Raw genomic sequence first — 17,533 nt, 5'->3', positions numbered from 1 at the left:
TTTTTTAAAGGAAATACGACGCAGGGTTTTCCATAAAAGCACTGATGAGATAACAGTCTTCGACCTAACGAAACCACGGCAGGGGTGAAAGACGAGCGCTTAACATGACAATAGCCACTCAGGGAAACTCACACCACTCGCCTACAACGTATTCCCATCGGACTCAATGCAAAGGTGGATCACGACTAAGAATTACAAACCTTTTATGAATCACAGATCCTGATAAATCGTTCTTTCAACGCGTCTCCCTCGTTAATCTTTACTATTTCTCTGAACAAATTAGCGATTCTCTTAAAAACAAGCAATTTTTTTTTAAACAAATCTTATCGTTCAATTTTATGTCACGTATAGATACATATGTTATAATATGTGAAATACATATACGATAAAGTATCTAGTTAACTAACATTCAGTATCTAATGATTTAACCTTCAGATTCGTATAAAACAATTAAACTTGCTATATACAATACTATGAGACACTTTTCATCTTTACCAATATCTATAGTAACGAAACAATGATAAAATATTACGTACTCTAGTTTCAATAAGAAAAAATATCAAAGACAAGACAATGACTAAAATAACATATAGCAGAATTAATTTACAACGAGGAAATTATTTGAATCAAGTAAGAATTTCAGGCTTACATGAAAGTAAAACATTGTAGTGTTATTGGGTCGTAGGAAGGTTTTCGTTCGCTGAATATAAAACAGAACAAGTAAAACTGTAATTAACGAAATAATGTAAATAGTATAACAATAATGATTCTCATTCGACACGATTATTTAAGACTTTGTTTCCCTGAACTCCCTATAGGAAGTACGACAAAGGTACGGAGTATAAAAATAATGTGTAAAGAAAATCCGTATAAACACTCTCGTGTGTCAACAATTCCAAATTACAGCTTATTTTCTGTTATAATTACTTACTGCGTAGGAAAATTTCAAGGAGCATCTCTGATTTCAATAAAGACGTGACCACGTTTTCTCGTGAATTGTTGAAGTCGTTCGCAAAGATCGGGCATAACATAAATTTTCACGATAGTCATAATCTTAATAAACGTATCCTGCTTCACTAAACTCACTTTGTGTACTGACTGGTCGATCCACGATACCTGACTGTGTTTACGTTTGGTTTCATAATCCTCCGAATCTTGCAGAAAAACAGTAAACAAATATCCAACTACATTGTGCCTACCATACACAGAACGATACAGCATATAGTAGACAGAACAGAATAGAATAGAATAGAATTTTTTTGGGATCTTTGTGTCCTAAATCCAATTCTACTTAATTTCTCAGATGCAACGAAATGCGTACTCTATACGTATTTACAATATTGACTATAAGTATTAAATTCAACGTGATTTCATTATTTTCACTTTTACTTTAGATATATATTTTGTATCGAAGGGAATAAAAAGAACCAGATTAATTCTGGTTATTCAGTACTGTAAAGTTCTGCATTGTTCAGCGATGAGAGATTTGAGTATAGGCAAGCGATAAAGATGTTAGTGTATAGTGGGAGAAAAACTTGGTCGAGTTCTATAAGAATGGAAACATCTAACCCATTGAAATGTAACATTTTTTTGCATTTTCTTTTAGTTATTCATCAACGGATTAAATAAAAATGCTTGCTTAAAAATTGCAACATATTTAATGTAAAATAACAAATAAGGTGAAATTTCTTAGAATTTCCTAAAGAATTTAACGAACGAGTGTTCTAATACTTCTGATCGCTAGTGTGTATTAGAACTTATTAATTATTGATTGTTATAATTAATATTCCGCAGCGATCGCAGACTACGGCAAATATCTCGGTTCGCAATGAAATTACGGAGTTTTATGCCAAAGACTATGTACATTTATCAATATCGTAGTCCGATGCATAGATAAAATTGTGTAAATCGTTTGTATACACACATAGAGAAAAGTTGAACTTTGAAAAGCAAGTATTTGCTACCAGAAGACTAAACTAGCAATCTGTTAAATCAACGAGAACCGCGGAAAAGGGAAGCGACATCAAGTTTGTCCACGCTAATTTTCCCTGAAAAAAATAATTGCCAGACAAATAAGGAATCGGGAGGAAAGTTTTGCGCGAACCCCTTCGATGTATCCGCGCATAAAAGTAAAGGGACGGAACGTCTCGGACGGAGGCGTGGGAAGGCTGAAACAGACGTAGACAGAACATCTTTTCCCCCCGGTGATTTTTTCAAATAAGAGTAAGAGTTTTATAAATCAACGCATACACGCAAACAGATCAAAAGGCGCGTTTCTGATAATTGGTAGAAATCTTTCCTTCCAGTCCCTTCGACCCTCCATAAAGAAACGAACCCCTTCGACATCGCGATCCTGTATACACCTTCGTTTGAAGATTATGCACATTTGACGGTAGCCGCTACGGAAAAACATGGTATATTTATTTTATACGCTCGATACGCGAAGCAGTCATAGTTCTAAAAGGTAGTGGTTTCAATGGGGTATAAGAGGGGCTCGATGCAGTCTGGTATCGACAAGATCGGGGGTAGTCGCTGGTCGTACAGTTCAACCAGACGAGGGGCGGTTGCCGCCGGATGTCTTTGCTTTACGCTTTACTTTTATTTATCGCCGTGAAAGACGGAATTCATGGCGGCGCGCTGCTACCGTCGCAGACTTTTCACGAAAGAGGGAAAAAGCAGATGGTTCCCCTCCTACCATCGTGCTAAATGATACTCGGTAATTTCATGAGTGGAGTCGTTGCTTTTTTCTCTGATGAACTCTCCCTCGTCTACGATTCTACAAGAAATAAAATATTCCATGTAAACCAGAAATGTTAACGTCTAAAATTTCCAAGTTAAATAGAATCGTCGCGTTGCATCGCACGAGATTGTTTATCGTTTCGCATTTTCTTTTCTTTTTTTTTTTGGTATACTGTTTACGATGTTTATATCAAAATTGATCCATGCGAGAATTTCGGAAAGAATGACTCAAATTTCTTTCCAATTTCCACCTGGTATGATATCACGAATTTATTTAATTGGCATTCTGTCTCTACATAGAAAAATCCGAAAGAGATAGTAATAAAGAGATCTATTCTTTAGCAAAGTATTTTCTGTAAATTTTTGGACGATAGTGGTAAATTCGCACAGTACATCACGATATACGCACGCATAACTCGGTTAGTATCTCAGCACTCGATATCGACGTATTCCGATCTATAAACCATAGATCATAAAATTCGGTAGATTTCATACTAAATCGAGAAGTCTTGAAAAGGGTTGAAATCCTCCTTAATTTTGGGACGTAGATTCGAAAGAAAAGAACGAATGAACGAAGGAAGGGGTTAACTTCTAATTGTTTTGTTAAATGACGCGCGAGTAAGAATCTCTGGAAGGACTTAAGCTCGAAAGCGAGCGCCAGCGGCGGTTTCAGTTCGTTTCGTCTTCTCTCGTTCTTCCTGTTTTCTTTCTCTCCGCTCTTCCCCTGATTCTTCCACTCCTCTCCGCCAAGCCTCTCTGCCGCCTTAATTCTTAGCTTTATTCTCTTCTAAGACTCTCTCTTAATTTCTTATTTCTCCCTCCACCGACTCCAGCCTGCGTACTATCTTACCTTTCGCAATTTATACTCGAGAAGAAAGAGAGAGAGAAAGAGAGAAAGAGGCCACTGAATGCCAGGCTTAAGCAGACAATGCTTCGCTTTCAAACGGCGGCTTCGAAGACCTTTCTTTCGCATTAGATACTTTAATTCTTTAAACGTGTCTTTCCGCCGGCTGAGATACCCTTCGCCGTTACTACAAGCTTTTCTCCAAAACTGTTTCGATCCACGGAAAAGATTTATTTTCCACGATATTACATTTAGTTAATGATTCTCTTAATCCGAAGAAAATTAATTTCTATGAAACATTCCTCGTGGGAAAGTTTAATTTCCGAAATAATGTGATACATGCGATGAGTATGAAGATATCCATTACCAATATAATCTTCGCTCAGTCGTACTTGTGAAATACGACAATACCGATTAACTTTCTTCAAATACGTATACGTACGAACGTGTGTTAATTCGTTAATAAGGAAATAACATAAGATTTACTTTCTAGGTTATAGCAGCGTTGATACATTAAACGTTACTGAAAGGATGTTACTTAAGGCGGAAACTATCGAATAACTGTCAAACGTTAGTATAGATAGTTGACAATGAGTTGTCGAACTCTTCGGAAATGTCGCTGCAAGTGACCTAGACCCTAGACCAGATATGAAACTAACAAAAGCTGTCATACAAATGTTTCAGACTATGGTTCAATTACAAAAATTAATATCTAGCTACGTATGTAATTAACTTATCGTTAAAAAACACGATGACAACTTTCCTTCCTTTCGTACAAACTAGATACAAACTAAATAATCTGAGGTTTCCAGAAAAGAAATTCCAAGTTAGAAATTGATCGTAAAATAGATATTTATGCATCAACTTCTACTAATATTATAGCTTATGAAGCAAAAATTCTTCTCTTCTCTATTCGACGTAGATTTATGTATCAGGTGAATGCAAAAATTGGGTCGGCTGCTGCATTATCACCAACATTGATTTTGTAAATAAATTACGATAAATTTAAATGAAAACTAATACTACATAATAACTTTGCGTATCCTACTTTAAGAATATATAAAAAATGATGAATTTGTTTATTTTATATCAACGATTGAAGTGGGCAAATGTTAAAGTTCAAAGTTGCATGGATTAAAGTTCGTACACCTCGTTGCATGCCATATGAATTTAAGAAAACTAACAGCGCAGTACAAAAATCTGTACAAAATATATATCGCAAGTATGATGATGAAATTATAAATGAAGAAATTATAAAGGATGATTTATTCGTTTTTATTTTATGGGTATTTTGCTTGAAGATGAACTACAATGAAGCGGATCATTTACAAACGAGGAACAAAGCAAACGGGCATTGGTGACTTCATAGACTCTAGGAACCAGTAGTTCTTTGCCAGAGGTATTATATATATTACATATATATTATACACATATATAATCAGATGAGGAGTATAGTAGTTGGAAAAGAGTCGCAGAATTAAATAAACAGCATATGAACACAGAGAGAACATTTAAAAATGTTAAAAACACTTGTTATACCTTCAGTACGTAAAACTGATAGAACTTTTATATTCACGTGTTATATCTTTTTTAGTTATTGCTCCTCCTGGAAACGAGTAATATCTCAAGCACCATTTATTGAAAAATTTAGAAAGATTGACTTTGACATATAAACGCGTGACTTTACCTTGATCGGTATGGTCCGATTTTTGCAAGCAAATAATTCCTGTTCTATGATCTGATAGTGTTTCATAGGAACACCGACCAACGTAAACTGCTATAATTATTCGATACCTCTTGACACACCTAATTGGACAACTTGGCCGGTAAATGGTACCGGAAGAGAGCAAGATGGAGGAGATAGGAAGAAGTTGGTGGTAAGGGGTAGAAGAGGGAAGAGACGATACTGACCGTCGATTTCTACAGACCATCCATGGACCAACCATCGGCTCGTAATGGCCACTTTGAGGGCCCGCCATAAGCTTTCCCAAAGAGACGAACCCTTGCCCTAAGTGGTCTTACACCGACGTTTCGACGAGGTAGATACTTACTTTGCCTATCCGCAATATGACCTAACCTTTTGCTCTGTTCTGTTATCATTCTCTCTCCCCAATCCTTCTCTATCTTAAGTTTACCTTTCCCTCTGCTCCCCTTCTTCCTCATCGTCTCTATAGCTTATACGTTTAATTAATCGGATATCGAGTTTCATATTTTCGAATGCTAAACGATTCAATACTTGCAACTATCGTGGAAAGAAATTAATCCCACGATCAGTGCAAATTATTAACTTCCTTATTGTTAATCTCAATTAATCTGTTAATCGGATCGCCACTTAGAGCTTCTATAATTACGGAATGAAAAATCAGGGAAGACAGATCAATTTCAATTATGTCGATTTTAATCATAGCGGATAAAAGTAAATATGGTAGAATTGGTATAAATGTAAATGGTATAATTTACTTTTGGAAATTAAGAATTATTACAACCAAGAAATTGTGAACCTGAGAGATTTCTCTAGTTTACAGGCTAATCACAACTGAAATATCGCAACTGGTTCAAATCGTTCAATGAATTATTAACAAAATCCGTAGCTATATTTCACGATTATTATAATATTCATGATGATATCGCAGAATGACACAAAATCTTCGATATTCATTCATGAATTGTTGAATCGATAACAAACAGTGTAGATAACAATTATTACAAACTGGTAGTAACAGAAATTCATCGTTACAGTTTCCTCGTATCACGTCCCCATGTCTTAGCTAATTCACACGATATAAGATTAAACATGAGATATTCGATCTTCGGTCACGTTGCTTTAGCGATCTGCAGATATTCAGATTGTACAGAATAGAAGTTCAGTTCGACGGTTTTAATATCGCGAAAACCAATTGACTCAGAGGAAGTCGAGAATAGGGGGGGGGTAGGAAGGTAGAAGAGCAGAAGTACCATCGAAACAGGGGGTTCAGAGACTAAATGGAGGCACTGCAGAAGCAAGGGTTAACTCAATAGAGTTATAAGTGAATTACTTATCGCGTACACCCAGTATACAGACTAGATGCGTTTAGCTATAGGTCACGGATACTCAGGGAGGAGAATAAATTTCATCGACGTGAATAAACACACGTAACCCTTTTTCCTACCGCGACAACTTTTTTGAAATTTTTTCCTTTGTCCGACAACGGTAATGGGATTAAGCTTAACTTCGTTACGAAATTCGAGTTCCACATGAACCTTTTTTATGGACACATGGGAAGCATAGATTAAATTTTCTTCTTTTTCAGCGTTGCCAACTCTGTTCGAGAAGGTACTTCCGAAATCATTTAACGTCAACTGCATTTTGAACAGACTTTTATTATTGGAAATACCAATTGATATAAAAAATAGTAGAGATATGGAAGGCTATGCACGGGAAAATTCTTTATATATTTACTTTATTGGTACATTCGTTTTCCTTTCTATTCGATTACGTGTCGCTTACCTTTCGATAAATGGAGCTAACACTTTCTGACAGTGGTAAATTGTAGAAAACCAAATTCTAAGGGTTATGCCCTTCGAAAGCCCTTACGAGGTCTTCCAGTACTGGGATCTTTGATGGACGCCTGGTTGCTCAAGAAAATTCAGTTAGTCCGTAGCTTTGTGTCCTATCGCGTTGTAGGGGTTGAGGGGTGATAGTGCTCGGACGGATGTCTCTGCTTGGAACTTAATTAGCCGTCGCAGCCTTAATTACCGCTTGATATTGCTCCGGAACAATTAACGCAATTAACCGGAGAAAGTGTTGCGCATCCAGTCTTCTTTCGAACTTCTTCATCTTCGATCGTTTGTCGTTACAGAAGTGTTACTCATACCCTATATCGAAATGGAAAAATTATGGAGAAAGAATCAATTTCATTTCACTGTTGAGTCATCTCGCATTTAGTTCCTCCTATTGTATAATTAACTTGTGAAAAAATAATTTCATTCTTAATGTAATACAGTAGATATCGATAGTAGTAGACAGGCACTAGCGATATCTGTTACGATATGCGCTTTTTGACTGAATAAACGTAAAAGGTATACGATTTAGCTATTGCTACAATATTACAAAAAACTTAATTTTTCTAACATCTATCTCATTCTTTCTCAAAGTCTACCTTAGTATTCTTTAGTAAATAAATATTTATTAAATATTTCTCCCTCGTTTATTATATATTTCCGCTCTTATTTCTACCATTTATTTCTATACCAATAATAGGAATAACGATGAGAATTAAATTCTCATGGAGTGGGTAGTTAATATTTACAAGACACCTATTGCCATAATTACGTAATGATACGTAGCTTTTAGACAAGTAACTTTCGTGTGAAAGTATCGTAAATTTGACGTCACTGACACTAGAAAAATACCAAATACTTTACTGTATGATGATCCTATATAACGCATTCTTTTACGAAGAATCATCGCTGTATTCGTTTTGAGACAAACTCCATGCTAGAAGTGTTTACGTTTGAGGACGCGATCATATTCCCATTTTGATTGAAAAGGTTGATATCGTTTTTTGAATACATCTCGAATCGGATTGGTCAATCGTATAACTTATTCTTCGCCAACAAATATCAAACAGTTATTACAACTACGTAATTCGAATATTTCCTTCAGCGTTTTCGCGTACCTAGTCTCGTCAGATTAATTCGAAAGAACGATCTCGAAGAGTGGCGAAGCGGTAGATAAGTGCAGCCGGTTGAGCGTAGCAGAAACGCGGAAAGGGTGATGTTCGGGAGGGGGTGAAACGAACGGGCCACGAAAGCGCGAGCGCCGCGAAAGGGATGGGAACTAGCTCGCATAATATACTCGTCGCGGCATAATAATTCAGAAATTTGCATGTACGCGGGCTAACTCCTCAAGTAGGTTATCTATGCTGAAAGTTTTCTTCGTGATATATAACGCATCCACGGTCGAGTAGCGGGAGAGAAGCCGCGTCTACATCGCCTTACGTCCACGCCGTTGAGGGGGTTAGAGACGAGGTTTCGGAAGCGAACTTGCCTAACTAGGCGCAGGTACCGCGAAATATACGTTATACCAACGGGACATTATCTTTTCGAATTTGAATTACCGATTCCGCGTTTCCCTTCTCGTGGTTAATGCTGTCACTTATAGGAAATTTATACGCGAGCTATACTTACGTCGTTAGGATCACCAAATTATATCCTTGATATTTTATATGGATGACATTTCATATAGAGTGAAATTCTGTTATGTTTTAGAGAGAAAATTAGTCTTTATACGAATACTTCAAGACAAACTTTACGAATCCAGCTATATGATAAATAATTTTATCTTAAACTGAGGGAGCACAATTTTTTTGTTTCTCGTTAAAACTCATGGCTTATATGACCTACCCTTTTGTTACAATAATAAAAATTCATAGCAATTGCTTTCATTAATTGCTCGGTTGCGAGAACGTTTGTTATCGTTGTCGTTATCTTGGTTGCCACAAAAATAAGCATAAACGGTTCGTTTAAAATCTGGAAATTTTCGAAAAGGCTATAGCATCTTCACCCCTTTCTAGCAATTTCTCGAACTTTCCCAGCTCTGATTAGTCTACAGTTATCGCTTAAGCAGCTTGATGTCGAATACCACACGAGCAAACCCTATTCACTAGATTTACACCCCCAAATCTCTTTCAAACTACGCACCTCAATGTCCTAAAAGGGACATCGTCGGTGTCCTGTAGCAAGTATGTCCCTCCCACTGTTGCAAACCTAATCCAAATTTCAAAACCTCACATTAGCCTTTGAGGTGATCGCGCATCCTCCGCTCCCTCAGTCTATCGCATAATGTTTTCGTTTCACGTATTCGTACATTTTCCAGATAATATTATACTTTCCCGATAGTCGTATGCAACGAGGGTGAATCTCCTCTTTCCTATTACGGTGTATTATACCTACAGATTTCTGACAAACTACGAATATATCTACCCATCTCCGCTTCCTTTCTCTCTGTTTCTCTCTCGTTTGCTCCATCTTCTCGTTCGTGCTGCCGGTAACGTTTTCACCCTCAAAGGACCTGCTCGACATAGTCAGAGGATTACGATGTACAACTCTATGTCGAGTTAGAATTTGGTGACACGAAGATGAGTATGTATATGGGAGTTTATTGAATGAAGCTGTATTAAATTCAGTATCATTTCAGGCCGACAAGGAGATAAAGGAACTCAAGGAAAGAGCATGGAAGCTGATTACATTTAGATCGAATTTATAGTTACGCTGGGAAAAACTATCGTGATTCATTAGCAGCATCGTTATTGATTCATAGAGAGATTTTAACAAATCTTAAAAATACAATTGAGAAGTATTTTTGTTCGACGATAATTGTAATGTTAATGCGTGGCAATTATATTTGTATTGATCGTCAGCTATTATTGTTTATCTGTAAATTACCTCGAATTCAGATTTTATTTGGAAGAGATTTGAAATCGATCAAACTAATTTATAGAAGCAATTTTGATGTAAGAATATAATCTTTAGATCAATAAATATAATTTTTATGCTGTTTTTACATTTTCTGTGTGTTATTACATTAATTACAAAATCGCTTACTTATATGATTACGTTTGTATATTTATTTTTCACATGTGTTATTGCTTCCATCGATTATAACGTAGCTAGTGATTCTTTAAAATGTACGGTTATGATATCGATTATACGAAGTTGTTTTGTGAATTCCGGATTGAAAGGAATAATTACGCCTGAAGGAGATTTAATACTTTTATTATAATTATTACCCATATTTAGTGCCCACTACGCTCTATCTTTATATTTTCATATAAAATTTATTATATTAATCTTCTATAACGATATTATGCATTCCGGTAATATTTAGATATATAGTACGGTACGCAATAAAATTTAATATATACAATGCACGATTCTATGATACACAAACGTTGTTCGAGTAATACAACTATATGTATACTCTACAGATACTTAAAATGTATCCGGACACTTGCTTATTTTCAACAAGGTGTATTTTAATTATAAAATTAATTAACATATATCATTAATATATTTTTGATAAATATTCACAGACTGATGACTCCATATGAAACGTAGTAAACGCTGCTTCTAATTATTATTAACCTACCAAGTACACTGGTGAAAGTAACGAAGTTATTCCTTGTTCACCAATAACTAAAAAATCCTTGTATCAGTCCCATGAACCAACCAAATTGTTTATTCCAATTATTTTGTTACGCTAAACTATTCGTATTATTTACATTTCGATGCAGTTCCTTCGATCTATCTAATAACGTTCTCAAATATATTAGCGTTAAAGAAACTGCACCCCTTAGGTTCGTGCGACAGCATAGTCACATAGGAAAAGGACGATCATGCTCGATGGAGCGGCAAAAAGATCCGTACCGATGACACGAAATATTTTTCGCGGGCTCCCATGGCGTTCTGTTCCGGCAGGAGATCCTTTTTACACGCGCGGAAACGCGACCGCTTTTATGTGAGTTAACGCACCGACGCTCGTAGATCCATAACGTAACCCCTCCGACCCTCGTAAACCAGAATTTATTAACACTTCGAACGATGGGGGAGATTTGCTAAATGGTTTTCAATTTGTACCTTAACGCATCCAGACCACATGCTCGACAGATTTCGCGGCATATCGCGTACGTATTTCCGAAAAGAACTGTATATTTCTTTTCTTATTTCAGATATTATTCCAACCAGTTCTTCTTTATCGCTTACGCGTCTCGAGCATCGACTACGAAATTTAAATTCGACGGCTACTTCCATTTTATTGCCAATCCTGGTAATTGAATGAGAGAGAAAGTAAATCAATGAACGCTTCGATGCTTTGGCTATGTATTTCTTATATTTCCTTTTTTTCTGCTTTTTTGTTGTTTAAATACGCGATTCTCTACGTGTAAGTAAATCTTTTATCGAATTTAAATTAATGTCGACATTTTGATTATCGTCTCCTATTTCTCGCTTTACTTTCCAACTATCTCTCTTGAGTAAACGAGCACGTAAGGCCTTCGAGAAACTTTTATGCAGTTACGCAGATTTACGAACTGCTATATTTCAGACGATAAACATAAGAAATTTTCACTTTTCTGGACGGAAAGTTCATTTTCTTTTGTTTTCATTATCAACGACAGATCCTGCGACTACCACTACAAAATTTGAGAAATAAAATACCCGGTTGAACTGTTTTAAATAATATTTCGTAATACACGTATATAAATCTTCGAAGAGAATCAATATTCGTATGGATGCGATTTATCGATGTGAAAGCTACTTTGAACCAGCGTATTAAGAGAGTCTATCGGTAAATTAAAATTCGATAGCGCTGTTTATCCCTACCAGCTTCCGCGTTTTCTTCGTTAAACGTTCCGAGAAAAGTGTTTGACGGTTTCAGGAAGATGAAAAATACAGGATGACGCGTGCTAAACGACCTCGCCCTCATGGATATTGGCATGCATCGCGCAGGACGCTCATAATTTTCTTGGTAAGCTTCGACAAATTAGCCCCGAGCATACGTTACCCTCGCTTTAGTTGTCCTCCGTGGTTCGCTTGGCTCCACCTAACAGCCCCTCCGCTGCTCCTAAAAAGTCAGATTTTCTCGAGCAAATGGGCAAGCTTCTATTTTTTTTCCACTTTTTCCAGCGATAGCGTGTGTCCAAACACGCGTACAAGCGTGTACATCCGCCGGTACACGGATGCAGAGTTTGGCGAGTATAGGGAAAGAGAGCCGAGGAAAGGGGAAAGCTTGCCGGTTTGGAAAAACTCCAAGAGGAAAGAGCGGCGCTTCGCGTCGCGTCGTATCAGGGGTGGCTTCCGAGAGGAACTATCCTCCGCATAGAGGGATGAGAGGGACGGGTTGCCGGTTCGAAGGGAAAGCTACTCTCTTGGTGCTGGAAGGCGTGAGTCGCAAAAGCTCCGCCTGCAAGCTTCGTGGAACACGCCCCGCCGGCGTAGCTTTACCACCCACTGTGGCGATCCTGGAAAATAGTCCGACCAGCCGTGTCACCGGCGAGGCTTCGACCGGTAACCCCTCCACGGTTAAACGGGAACCGTAGTCCTTCCATCCGTGATCCATCCCCTGCTTCTCGTTTTTTCGTTTCCTTTTCCTCCTCCTCCTCCTCCTCTTCATCTTCCTCGCCTCCCCCATCATGCCGTCTCTCTTCCTTCTATTTCTCCTCGTTTCCCTTCCCCAACCTCCTCTTCCTCCGGTCTCCACCCTTCGAGTTTCAACTTCGGTCCGCTTTGCACACAGATTGCATCCGTGGCATCCGCGGATGCAATCATTACCTCGCTACCGGTCCTTGCTCCTTTTACAAGGAAGACGCTCAATCTATATACGGCCAGACTGGTTAGTTTGTACCCGTTCGTGTGCACGTGTGTGTCGTTTGCATGGGGATGGCTGGTCGGAAGAGTGCATCGTTCAGGCAGGGGTTGGAGAAGTTTGAGGTAAAGCCTCGTAGATGCTTTATTGGCTTCACCGTTGCGATAAGGAGCGCTGGGTTACCATGGGAAATAGTAATATAGGGAAAAGCGTCGCGAAACTGGATTCGAAATTGGCAGCGAGCGAATTCGTTCTTTTACGTTTCGCTAGAAATTTATTGGTGATCGTACTATTTAAATGTCACCGGCGCTTTTCCAGCTACATATAGTGAAATTATACTGCCGATAGAAAAAAGAATTTTCTACCCTTGTATCTGTAAACGGCATCTCGATTTTAAGCGAACGTCTAAAATACAATTAATCGTTAAACGTCACTGGCAACAAAGACCGAAGGCAAGTTCGCACCTTTTAAGATGCATTTCATTTAAAAAAAGAGAGTCGTTCCTTTGTTTGAAGGTAAAATTGTTTGCGCTTAAAGATGTAAAGCAATGTTCAGGAAACCGTATAAAGAAACAATATTCGCATATTCGATACATAATAAACACGATTTCTTTTAAACAGTATTCTGCTTGGAACGAGAAATCATCGAATACATTGGTCATAAGGTAATTATATTAATCGTTTTATTCCACATTGTTTATCAGTACTGAAAGAAATATACAGAAACGCTCTATATCGCAAGAACGTATTCTCTGGATAATTTGAAAAATACATGGCTTTAATGGACAAATTGTTTCAATAATGCTAAAAAAATCAGGGAACGATCCAATTTAATTGAAGTAAGGGAAAGTAAGATAAAACTGGGTAGCTGATATAATTTTTCCGTTAACGAGAAATCAGAGTGCGAAAGAAAGTTTAAACTAGTGTTAAGCGGGCCTGATACAATGAAGAGATTTTCTTTTAAAAAATAATTTAACTAGCTGAAAAGAAAAGAAAATTTCTCAAAGATAAATTCTCGGTTCTGTTCTACGATTAGAGTACAATACAATCGGAGGTACTCTCATTTTTTTCAAACTACGTATTTAAACGTCAAAGTTTAACAATACCAAAATCTTTCTTAATCATGATAGTATTTTCATATGATACCTTGAGCAAGTGCATTCTATCGTTACTTGTTCATAGCAACTAGCTAAATTTTTCAAGTTAATCAAAAACAATGACAAATTATTGAGAATATCGATTTCCACTGAAAAATACTGTAGATTAAGCATTTTCTTGATACGAAAATCCAGCTTTTATTTCAGCTTACCTGATTGACGTATGGAATTGGATTTGAAAAGTGTAGAATGTTGTATCACTGAATGAAATCTCCTGATTTCCTCAATCTGTCACCAGGAATTTGCCTGGAAGATTTTCGGCTGGCTTCAGCCAACATGTGGTAAGATGCACGAGACCATACTACGTATACAGACAAATTCGCAACGCGTTTCCATTATCTTATTTCGACCTGAAATACGTAACTGCGTGTCTATATCTCGCAATAATAAAAAACATAAAATTTCAACGAATCGAAAATATCTACACCGAAAAATCTCAACCTGCGTGTTCAAGCACAGATTATCACCGTAATTATCGATCGAATATTTTAGATACTACATTTTTATTCGTATGAAGTTTTAACAGGTAATTCCGTTAAGTTGAAAGTAAATTGGAGTAGCAAGAGGGAAAAAAGAAACGATGAAAACACCGTTGAAATAGTATGGAACGTTGAATGGCAGATGTTACGTGAATAATGGATTAACAGGCGAACACTCCCCTTAATCCCGAGATTATCTATTCTAATACCGTGGCGCTATCGGAGCTTGGCCGAGATTAAGCTGACCGATCTGACTGATGAACTTTTTCTTCATTCGCATAAATCGAATATCGTATATCGATATCAATAACTTCTCTCGCAATCTGGGTTAAACGACTTTTGCTGTTTCATTTAACTGAATATAAAGTATGTATCCCGATGTGCGCATTCAACGCGTCATTTGATAAATGGAACAACTTTATAAATGAAAGCAGAAATAACACCGAATTTAAATAGTAAAAAAAAAAGAAAAGAAACGGTAAAATATTTTAAACGGTAATCATTATTATAGTCGATGCACCGGAAACCGGAACTGATACGGAACGTCGCGGTAGATATAAGCAATCTATTACTCCATGTAATCTGTTACAAATGTTGAACAATCATAACGACACTCGTTTCGAGATTTTTTAAAAATAGATTTTCAGTTATCTTTTGGTCTTTATTTGTCAATTTCTGTGTTTAATAATTAATACCCTGTATCCATTTTATGGATTAATTTAGAATTAATTGCGAAAGATACTTACACATTGCGCTAAGACCCTTATTTTCACACACCTTTGATGCAATGATGAATGTTTTAATTTTTCTGACGGTCATTCTATTGAAAACGCATAGTAACGTACTAGACTTTTTTTTATTCCATTATTCATTCATTAGCTTCCAGTGTTTTTCACACACAAATCTATTTGTTATCTTATTTCGTTATATTACTCGCAATGTCTTTATGTGCGAAACTCAATGAATATTTCTGCTTGAATTGAGTGTATGTGAAGCCATACATGAGTCATATACGAATGTAACAATTTATGTTCGTGTAGGAGAATATGCAAGAACAGCGAGAAGCACCGAAATTTCACAGATATGTTAGCCACGAATAACGTTATTACTTATTCGTCGTCGCTTATGCTTGCTACAAATTAATTCCCTCGAATCGTATAATCTGAAGCCAAAATCAACGCAAGTATCGTCCATGGTGTATGTCCCTTGAGTGTTAGCTCCTTTGATCTAACGTTATCTTTGTTCTTACGCTCAAGTATGATTTGGTAAATTACAAAATTTTATCAAAATAGAGATTTTATTAACGCGAATTAATACGAACATATCGGAATAGCGAAAAGCCAATATTAGTTACTCGACTAAATCAAATCAACAAAATCTATAGGATTATTTTATAAAAAAATGTAAAGAATTTAAATAATGCAATAATTTCAAAGGAATTATCAAACGAATAACGTGTCAACACATTTTAACGCTAGAAATAGTCATGTACCATTATAATTTTTGTGAGAGAATTTCAATTGAGCGAATTCTGTAGTTGATAATATATTTCGATATCCATTTATGTTCTTTAACATTTTAAACATCCACTTCGAGATAAACTATATTAATATATCATCTATTTTTCATAAACAGAGGCATTATGTTTATTCATGAACAAACATCAAAATTTTATCTAAATTGCATTTAGCGACACTCATTTTGTATTTTATAGGTATAGTATAAATTATTATTTTTATAATTCGTTATCTGTAGATTACAAGGCAGTGCGTTTATGAACTAAACACGAATGCACTAAATATACGTGATATGAGCTAAATATGAATTCAGTTCTGTTAAATTTCATATAAAACTAAAATTATCCATTAACGTCAATTTTAAACTATTCCTTAATACTTACATACGTTTGTACTGTTACTGTTAAAAGAAAATTAGTTCAATATTGGCTTATCATAATAGATTTATCATAATAATTTAACCGCGTTATAAAACCACAATATGCAGAACAAAATTTAATTTTTTAATATAAAATTTTTCAGCTATATAGATCTTTAAACGTTGCTGTACTTTTACTGTTCAACTCAACTTATAAAATTCTCTGAACTTGAAATCATGAAATGTAAATACCATTAAAAACACTAAAGCATTTTCTTTTAATTGGGAATTTAGAATCGCATCAATATCTTGGCTATTAACGGCTACTTAGTAGTTAGTAATATACTATAAGTTTAATTCATATTGCCTATCTACCAAGTAATTTTTATATTCTATATTGTGTATAAAATATAGAACATAGAAGAGGACTTTTATCAAGGAATACATAATAACAATGTGTAGATATTACAACTACAATCAATATATTCTATCCTTTATAATTTTGTTTTACACTGAGAATTTTCAATTTTATAAATAATTAAATTTTCTAGACGAATACTTCTTAGTTAAATTTTGTTTTATTATTAAAACAGTGCCATTAATTATAGTAAGCGCTATCACTTGAAATACTTATTTCCCTCGATTTATTACGACAGAAATATGATACATTATTTATGTATGAGCTATTATATACTTTTAGCTTGTCTGAAAATAATATAAATCAATTTATACATTCGTATACACAATTACATATTATAATAAAAAGAAAAACATTCCTTTATAAAGTATTTCTATAATTTTGTCGGTTAAAAATAACATTAATATTACGATACATGAACGCTGAAAGTAAGATTAAAATTGTAGATAAAACAATTTTAAAGAGAAATATTGAAAGATGCTCGTCTCGACAGAAATATCAAAATACTTGCTTATTCTGAAGTTGAAAATAAAGAGCGTATATAAATAAATATTCTATCGTACGTAAATATTTCATTGTACGTTTCTTTTTATTTTGCTTCATTTGAATTTCCCCGGGTATTAAGAAGTTGCTATTATTAGAAAATTTACAGCCAATATCAAAAAGTATGTCAAGCTTA

Source organism: Bombus huntii, chromosome 6 (assembly GCF_024542735.1).
Source record: "Bombus huntii isolate Logan2020A chromosome 6, iyBomHunt1.1, whole genome shotgun sequence".
Taxonomy (NCBI): domain Eukaryota; kingdom Metazoa; phylum Arthropoda; class Insecta; order Hymenoptera; family Apidae; genus Bombus; species Bombus huntii.
Note: the sequence above shows the minus strand (reverse complement) of the source record.